Source organism: Lactuca virosa, chromosome 4, assembly GCF_052849685.1.
Source record: "Lactuca virosa cultivar CGN04683 chromosome 4, Lactuca_virosa_CGN04683_v6, whole genome shotgun sequence".
Classification (NCBI taxonomy): Eukaryota; Viridiplantae; Streptophyta; class Magnoliopsida; order Asterales; family Asteraceae; genus Lactuca; species Lactuca virosa.
The window spans coordinates 219,274,907-219,285,124 of NC_136429.1; the positions used below are offsets into that span (position 1 = coordinate 219,274,907).

Consider the following 10,218-nt stretch of genomic DNA (forward strand, 5'->3'; position numbering starts at 1 on the left):
CAGATTTAATAACTTGTAGTTATTCGATCATTTTCCTGGTTTCTTTGAAAAATTAATTTTATTGAATTTAATTTTTATTTATTTTATTATTTCTTTTTAGATACCACGTCGTGCTGTTAGCCTCACCATGACCTGACGTCACTACTTTCATTTTATTTTTGTTTATCGTTTTTGTTCATTTTTATGCATTTGCTTTGCTTTGTTTTTGTTTGTTTCAGTATTATATGACTAGAGACTTCACTTCTGAAGTCATCTCCCCTTTCAAAAAAAATACAAGAAAGAAAGTGAGTACGAACTAGATTCAGAAACTAAAACTGTGACCGACAATGATATAGAAGATATGGCTGACATAGTGGATTTGACGATGGTTCAATATGCAGAATGTACAAGGGAAGGCACCATACCTAGACTTATGTGACCAAAAATCCTAGATGCAACGAACTTCGAGTTAAAAGGGCACCCCCTCAACATGCTAAAAGAGACATTGTTTTACCAAAAAGATAATGAGGACGCATACCAAACTATCGATGAGGTCCTTGAAGGTGTTGACTACTTCAATGCTCATAGGGTAACAAAAGATGTGATAATACTAAGGATTCTTCCAATCACGTTCAAAGTTGCAGCTAGGAGTTGGTTAAAATCGTTACTACCGGGAACGATAACGACATGTAACAATCTAAAAGAACAATTCATACAACAATTTAACCGTCCATCAAAAATCGCAAAGTTGAAAATGAAGATCCTTAACTTCCGACAATTCGATGGGGAAAAAATATATGATGCATGGGAATATTACAAGGAGATGCTATGAAATTGGCCACAACATGACCTCAACATGCAACAAGAGATATCAACTTTCTAAAATGGGATCAATGTGTGCACGCGCTAACTTCTAGACTCCAAAGGGCCGCTAACGAAGAAAAATATGGCGATCAAGAAAGCTTTAATCGAGGAATTCGCAAATCACTCCTATGAATATCTCAATACAAGAGATGTCCTAGCTACAATAACCGCTAAACTTGATACCTTAGATTGGAGCATAAAGAAAACCAATCAAAACATTCACGAAATACAAGTCAGTTGTGAAAATTGTAGTGGTCCCCATCTTATGAAGGATTGTCACTTGGATGAGAATGGAAACAAAAAGGCCCAAGTATGTTATTCGATAGGTGACAAGTATGACGATGAATGGAGAAAGTCAAAGAAATAATGGAAATCATATAAAGAATACAAGAGAAAGGAAATAGAAAATTATCGGCAACAAGGTCAATCTTTCTATAAAGAATAACATATTACATATGAAAATAAGTTAGATTTGGAAGAAATACTAGCCCGTTTTGTCGAGGCCTCTGAAAAATGACATAATGACATTGAACCAACCCTCACAGAACAACAAGCTTCATTACAAGACTAGCAAGGCACTCTATGGAATCAATAAGCTTTGATCCTTAACATCAAGAAGCAACTAGACCAATTATCTTAATTCTTACACTAGCGTTTATAAGGTACCCTTCCGAGCAACAATGAATTCAAAGCAAGACCTCATGTGTTAGTCATTTCAACTTTTGGAGGTCATTAATATGAACCTTTGGTGCTCATACGTGCTACCCATGTGACTAATGATCGGAAACCCAAAGGATAATTCAAAAAGAACGAAACACAAAGATGCATACGCCCAGTTTCCATGACAAGGTAAACCTACTACCACGATCTGTCTAGTACAACAGATCTCCGAAGTTCCATTTGTAAATTTGTATCAACCGTCACTGTAACACCCGAAATCTAGAAGATTAATTATGGAAATAAATCCCCTTTCCTAGGGACCAACACGGCGAGTTGATAGTGGGAAACTCGATGTGCTGGAGGCTTTTGGGACACACGTTTTTATGAACCAACTCGGTGAGTTGGTGAAGGGAACTCAGTAAGTTGGACAGTAATTGAGAAACCCTAATTTTTAGGGTCTTGCACCCTATTTAAAAGCCTTTTGTTCTTTGGTTGGCCTCCTTACTAGCCTCCTCTGTCCAGAAACCCTAAAATTGACCCTTATCTTCCATTGTTGAGTGTGAGAGCTTGGGGAGAGCCTTGAGAGTTTATTTTTTGTGCTTGTTGAAGGAGCTAAAGAATTAGGAGTTGCTTGACTTGAAGAAGAAGTCTTAGATCTAGAATCTCTGTCTCATTTGCCAAGTTTTTGAGGTATGAAGTTCTCACCTTGCTTATTAGTTGCTTAGATCTCTTTTTGGGTTACAGTTTATGCTTTTTAGCCATGGTTGGGTGGGTGTTGGGGATTAGGACGTCCCAAATGATTATTCTTTCAGATCTAAGGTATACATGATCTCTTTTGACATAAAGGTGCCAACTTTATGGAATTAAGGGCTTCATGCATTCATTAAGTATTTCATTTATCCCTTTTTGAGCTTTTGAGCTCCTCCTAGTCATGCTTAAGCGTAAAGTTGGAAACTTTACGTGGCCATCTATCCTTATGGGGTCTGATCTGTATTTTGGGGTTTTGTCTTTGATTATTAAGTGCTTAATGATTAATCCCTCACTCTTTTAAGTCTACGGTTTGGGTTTGGACACATTTTGGTGGTTCCTAGGGGTAAAGTTGGAACCTTGACCCTTTTTATCTCATTTTGGTTGAGATCTGAGCTTTGTAGCTCTTGGATTCGATGAAGGCAGCTTAATGCATCAATTTGTTGGTTCTTGGTAGAACTCGGCGAGTTGACATGGTTTTCTCGATCTGTACAATTGATGGAAAAACTCGACGAGTTGAAGGACAACTCGGTGAGTTGGGTCAACTTGGACCGTTGACTTTGACTTTCGATTTATCTCTTTGATCAACTTTGTCCCAAGGGGTACTTAAGGTAATATGAACTGTAATTAAGGGAATTATGGGCTTAGGATAAGGCCCATATGGGGTTGGGCCAGATTTGGAAAATTGGGCCATTAGTGGGCTTTGATGGATCTAGTAGTTTCTGGTATTTTGGGCCTGAGTTATTAATGGCCATCGAGATACAAAGTGTTTGGCTATAAACAATGGTTGGGCCTTAGGGCAAGGCCAAGTATGGGGTTTGGACCGAATCTGGAAAATTGTGCCATTGGTTGATTAGTGGGCCTTTGGGCCTTTCAGATTGTAGTTTGGGTCATGGATTTGGACAAGGCTAGGTTACGGGTAAAATGTTCTTTTTACCCCAGGTATGAAGTTATGGTAATGGATTGGAACCCTATTGCTAATTAGGTTGTATTTTTGATCTGATAGTTCGGAGGTGTCGTCAGGGAAACAACTAAGGAATTCTTTCAGTGAGCTTCTGCATTCGAGGTGAGTTTCCTTACCAGGTGGTTATATGTTTTCCGGTCTAAGGCCCGATGTCGGGCGGGGCCTGATGAATATTTGTATGTTATGTATCTATGTGATTATTACATATGTGTGTCTTTATTTGATATATGTTATCGTATGTTGGGCGGAGCCCATTTTACCGAGCTCTGCTCGATGCCGGGCGGGGCCTGATACTAGACAGGGTCCAATGCCGGGCGGGGCCCACTATGTGTTTACTATATGTTTATTGTATGTATGTTATGTGGTATTTGGGGAACTCACTAAGCTTCGTGCTTATAATTGTTTTATTTTGAAACTCTTCTAGATGTTGGATTAAAGGTTAATGAATGTTATGGGCATAATAAAAACAAAATTTTTTCCCTTGATTTTTGGAATGTTACAAGTTGGAATCAGAGCCTTGGTTTGAGGGATTCAGGCATACACTCTGGTGCGTCTGAACACAATCTGAGGGTTTGGTGAATTTTTTTTTAAAATAAACATTTAATTAAAAAGTAATTTATGTTGAAAGAAAGGGGTGTGAGGGGTGCAATCAGCCGAGCTCAAGTAAGTGGTTCCCAGAATACCAATACACATTTATTATGATATATGTTACAATTATTATAATTGCATGCTATATTACGCCCAAGGATCTGCTCAGTATTTCATGATAGGAGAGATGCCTTTTATATGCCTGATTGTATGAGCTTTAGTATGGCATGCTAGTCCGTAGATCAGATAAGTGGATTGAATGGCTTGAATAGAGTATGTTGGTTAGATTTTCCGTTGCCTGAATGTTGCTTGCTTTATGCTTTGCGAGACTCTTAGTGATGTGAATTGACTGCTAAGTGAATATGTTAAGTCTCATGTCGCACAAGTTTTTTGGGGTTTTAGTTCAAAAATAGTTTCATAAACTAGAAAAATATGGCAACGGAAGACTTTAATTTTTGAAATCACATAAACATTTTATAGCCACCAAGGATCTTCTTGCCAGTTATAGAAAGATTAAAACACCAACTATACAAAAGGATGATGAAATAACAACCTTTGTAGTTCTTTGGGTCCTCTTGGGAGGCTTGGAAGTTGATGAAGAATATGGAAACTTTATGACACCAACAATGAATCAAATTGATGTAGATGCTAGTCCAAAACTCTTAAACCCTTAAGCTTTAAGTTCATAACCAATATGAACTTAAATAGGACATGAAGATGCAAGTGTTGTTGAAGTTTTCTAACCCAAAATAGAGAGAAAGAGAGGGAGATAAGAAGTTTAGGCCATATGCCTCAAGGAAGGAATGAGCATTCTTTTAAGAATGCAAGCCTCTTATTTATATTCATAAAGTGAAGATATTAACCGTTAGGTCTTAACACTTTAAGCACATATGTCCCCATGTCATAAACATGTCTCTCATGCTTGAATACTTTTGAATAAACTAATTGGAAAGCCATACTACTCTTCCTTTTATGCAAATCTCGAAATTATACATATAAAGAAGAAAGTTAGTTTAAATTTTATAAACAGCGTCATTGATTTGTTCAGAGTTCGACAGCGGCTTTAAGAGCTACGATTGCTAGTCGGGTTTTGGAGTCATACGCAATAATAGTTTTAGACTTATCTAAGTGGGAGACTGTTGGATTAGGTGTCTAAGCCCATAACTATTATTGGTATGTATTCGACCCGAGAGTAGCATGGTCCATTTGGGTTGCATATCATCAGAACAATTTGTTAGGATGGACTTTTGAGAGAAGATTATATATATAATTTATTAATATATTATAAGTTCTAATATATTAATATGAAATCATATGTTTTAATTAGTATTGATCAAGAATTAATTTGGAATTAATTTAGTGATCAAAAGAGACTAATTAAAACTATGGAGACTAATTATGGTAATTAGTTATATTTATATGTGTTGGGCTTATGATCCATGTTGGACCAAGTTTATGTATGGATACATAAATAGTTGGGCCACATGAACCATGGATCATAAAACCCATGGGTATGGGTTTGGGTTATACCCATGACTCTTAGAATTCAACACATATAAATACATATGTTATGACCTAAAAACGGAAAACACTAGTGTGTGTGCATGTTCTTGGAGTTCATGAAGGTTTTAGAGTGCATGGAGATTCTCTCTCAAGTCCTACCTTTGTCCTTGATGTGTTGTGACTTCATTTGAGGCTTCCACACTATTGGGGCTAAGTTCTTAAGGCCAAATGCATCAAGACTTCCAGCCGCACAAAAATGTATGTTACACTATCTAGTATTTTATGTAGTTTGTATGACAATTGCATGCTAGCTATAGGTTCAATACCTTGGAAACCATTTGCATGTATAATTAGTGAAAACATAGATCCAATGTATTTAGGGTTGTATGTGCACCATAGGATGTTGTATTATACCAAAACCCAACAGATTACATCTCATGTTCATGTCTCAAAGTCATTTATCAGATTCAAGATCTAACATATCATCTTGGTATTTGATGCATTTTCTAGAAACCATCAATAAAAGCTCATTTAGGAGAGATTCCACATTTCTCAAGTCATAGATGATTTCTACCATTAATGCAAACAATTTGTGTTTGTGATTAGCTATTATTCAATTTTAACAATCCTTGTTAAAACTAGTGCCAACTATTACTACATAAGGTTATGGTTCTTGAGCTGCTTCAAGTTCCATGTACCTACCACTTGCTTTGTCATTAGAAGCTTGATTTCTACTAACTTAGCTTTCACAAGAAAAAGATGAAATCTTCTTGGTGGGTTTCCATATAATAATCTAAGCCACATTTAGATTATTATACAAACATATGTTTACCAGATTTTGGGTTTAGAAGCTTTTGTCTAACATCGGCTTCAACTCCACAAAACATTAAGTAAGATGAGGATGGAGCCGTTCCATACTAAATCCTATAAAGTGTTTAATCTACTTATTAGTTGGCATTTGTATTCAAGATACAATTAATAGTGATTGAAGTATTATCCCAAAAAACTTTAAAGGAGGACATTTCTACCGATTAGAAAGTAAATCTTACCAAGTAAGATTTAATTCATCCTTTATTATCATTAAGGCCTTAGATGGTTCTTACCGGTTTGTATCTCAACTTTTGAAACCTTCATCCAAGATTTCATAATTATGCTTTACCACGTAAAATATAATTAAAACTACTATAGTTGTTGAAGTTGATTTGGTATCTTATGCTTAATCTCAGACATTCATTAGGAAGGAAGTCATACACCAAAGTGTATAGTTCCTTAATTATTTTGTCTACACCTTAGTAAAAAATATCATTAGGAATTCTTTACATATAAATAAGGTTCACATATGTCAAATAAACTGTAACAACCCAAATTTTTAAATAAAATTTTCATTTTTAATTAACCAAAACGTTCCCATAAAATATGAAATATCAATGACAATTGTTTTCAAAATCCATAACATCAACATTTTATCTCAAATATCAGAGTGTCCCAACAAATGAAGTGCCGAATAGTGGATGTCACGCCATCAAGCCTTGCATTTGCCCTTAGGCTCAGAAGTACCTGAATCAAATCAACAAACTGTAAGCCAATGCTTAGTGAGTTTCCCAAAGCATACCCCACACATTCCACATAATCACATATACCATATTAGCTATAAAAGCTACATAAACCACAATAGCCAAACATACAACATATAGGGACGTTGTGGGCTCCCCTAGGGTCTTACACGAGGATGCCATGGGCTCCCCACATGGTCTTACACCTAAGTGTCATGGGCTCCCCCCGTGGTCTTTAATAGTAAAGTTGTGCGCTCTCCACATGGTCTTACATCCAAGTGTCATGGTCTCCCCCATGGTCTTTAGTAAGAAAGCCATGGGCTCTCCACATGGTCTTTCATACAAGTATACCACATATACAACTAGCATACCTCCTAGCATATAACCAACTAACATGCCATATAACACTACATCAACTAGTGTACCACATATCATAAAATGGGCCGGCTTGGTGCCTTCGACCCATTGGTATAGTGAGGAGACTCACCTTTCAATAATGTTGAACTGATAAGATAAGATCAGATAAGTCCCAACACGCAGCTCCAACTCAACTGTCTACAATCATCATGTGCCTGATTTTGTCAAAATCCCGAAATACCAAAAATATCCTCAAAGTCTAACTTGGTCAACCATGGTGAAAGTCAAGGTCAACAGTCTATGTTGACCCAACTCGTCTAGTGTATCTAGCAACTCGTCGAGTTCCTTCAGTGTTCAGAAAACCGGGGAAAAACCTAACCAACTCACCGAGTTATCTCATTAACTCGCCGAGTTACTCGTCAGACCGAAAACGGGGAAAACCCGATCCAAATCGTCGAGTTATCTTATCAACTCATCAAGTTTATTCTGCATACCGACAACGGGAAAACCCTCTCCAGCTCGCCGAGTCGCCAGGGCAACTCGTCGACTTCCCCCTTATCTTAACATACTCAGTCCTTCCAGTTGACTCCAAACCTCCAAACTACAGATCCAGTCTGTTAATACTTAAATACCATGTAAAGTTGCAAACTTTACGTGTATGCAAGGCCTCAAAAAGCTAAAGCACTAAAACTAAGGTTCATGCAATGTTTAGGGCATGGAAAAGGGCCTAGACTAGGTAAATGGAACAACTTTATGTCCATGAAGACCTAGAGATGTCTCGATCTGGAACCACATCCTCATGACAAGTCCAAATCCAAGTATGACACCATTTTGCACCAAAAGTGACCACATACTTCATAGGATGAGATCTAAGAAAATAGAGATCAAGGTTGTAAGTTTTTACCTCCAAATGGATGCTAACACGAGGTAGATGCCGGATCTCAAGCCCTCTCCTCACTTCAATCTCTTCAATCTTCAGGTTTCCTTCCAAAAATCTTAAGATTCACTCTCAAATGCTCACACACACTCAAGGAAGCAGTAAAGCGTGGCTAGGGTTTCTCTCTAGACAGCTAGGACGATGAGGGAGGCCACAAATGACCCATAAGTTCCTTAAATATTGTACAAACCCCTGAAAATTAGGGTTTTCCTTTACAGTGTCTACTCGTCAAGTTGGGGCCTTCCAACTCGTCGAGTAGACCATAAGTTCTGCGTCCAATATTGATCTCTAGTCGTCGAGTTGGGCTCCTCAACTCGTCGAGTCCTAGTGCAAAAACCTAAAAACTTGAAAATTAAATGATACTTGGAACTGGCGTTACATAAAATACATTATTTGCCTTCAAGGATCCCTTTCTTGAAGTTCGAATATGTGAATGTCATTTATATAATAAAGATAACAATGTCAAAAATGAGTTTGATTTAAAACAAGTTTAAGTCAAAAGTGTTTGCATATAGAACTTATTTTTATTTGTGAAATGTTGGTATTTACTTCACGACTCTATTAAGAGATCTAGTCTCATAAATAGAGTTACTCATTTCAGAATATGAATATTATCGTTATGAAAAACGATTAACTTAATGATCAAACATTTGAAATAAAATAACTGAGACATAAATTTAGACATGCTAATTTAAAACATACATTGTTCCAAAACAAATATTGTTTTAAATTACAAGTAATTTATGTTCTATTCATAAATAATAAACTAAATCCGAGAGTGTAGTTCTAACTTGATTGTGCTCAGTTGGTTACTCTTTAGTAAATATTTGCAAGCCATTTAAAAATATTAGATTAACACTTAAATACCAAGTACCTAAGTGTTATATGAAAAGTATGAGTTCTATCTAGTAGATACTAGAAATACTAGTCTCTTCCAGACTTTCTCTCCAAATGAGAGGAGTAAATCCTCTTCCATGTCTAGTTTCTTTACAAAAGAAACAAGATCAATCTATGTGGGGTTTAGTAGATTTCATGCGCTTAAAGGTGTTCGGTCCTTAAAACATGGGCCTCCTAGATCACACTAGGTGACTCTTTTAGCTTTGCATTATTCCATTGTTTAAAATAGCTTTAAATAAAATATCACCGTATTTATTGGAATATTGCTAACCTGTTATATCATCAGATATATGTTTCAATTATCCAAGACTTCCTAGAAGTCATGAATAACTATTCCTAGATTGATGTTAGAAGCATCTTAAGCATCACAGTGATGCCTTTACTAGGTATCATGTTCAGGTTCATTGCTCAAAGAAAGTAGTTTAGGACTAGGACCTTTAAGTGTATACAATTTCATAACGCTTACGAGTTTGTCTCTTAAGACATGAACCCATTTATTGGAGTTGTATCTATTGAATGTTATTGTTTCATTAAGTCATTAAAGAAAATGACAATTCATGATAATGAGAATGGATTATATAACTACAAAATTTTAACAAATTCATTTAGTATTTTCAATATTTAATCTTTAATAATTAATAACCCTTTAGTTTCCAAAAAACATTAATTATCAAAGTCTAGGATCCAAGTTGCAAACCAAATAAATGGTTAGGTATCATTTATCCCATCCATTTGAATCCAACTCGGTAGATATCGAATATCAATTATATCTTATTATATAATTCCTAGATTTATAGGATCACTAATAACAAATTTAATTAGACCTGTTTGATCTCATCTATGCCTCGAAACTCTTTTACTTAGGTATTCTTTATCACAAAAGATTTCCGATCAAGTCGTCTAATTTGAAAAAACTTGTGTAATCGACCTATAACTTGGTTATAGAAATCGCGAAGACACTCCGGCCATCAAAAGATAACACTAAGTGGTTATGTATCTTTAATCTCATTAGTGGATACAAGAGACGTGCGAGTGTTCTTCAAAAGGATTGCATAGATTTGAGGTTTGTAAAACGGTTCTTTATATATTTTATAATTCTAGATTAAAAACATATGATATCATGATTATTACATGCATATAATAAACCATGGTAACAATTTTCAAAAGAA

General features: G+C 36.0%; 1 non-coding gene across 1 annotated transcript; it reads right to left on the minus strand.

The window, feature by feature from the left end:
* Positions 1-724: 724 nt before the first annotated feature.
* On the minus strand, positions 725-831 carry LOC145110435 (small nucleolar RNA R71). Its single transcript, XR_013709812.1, has one exon. It is a non-coding gene; the product is annotated as a small nucleolar RNA R71 (small nucleolar RNA).
* Between the last annotated feature and the right edge of the window lie 9,387 nt (positions 832-10,218).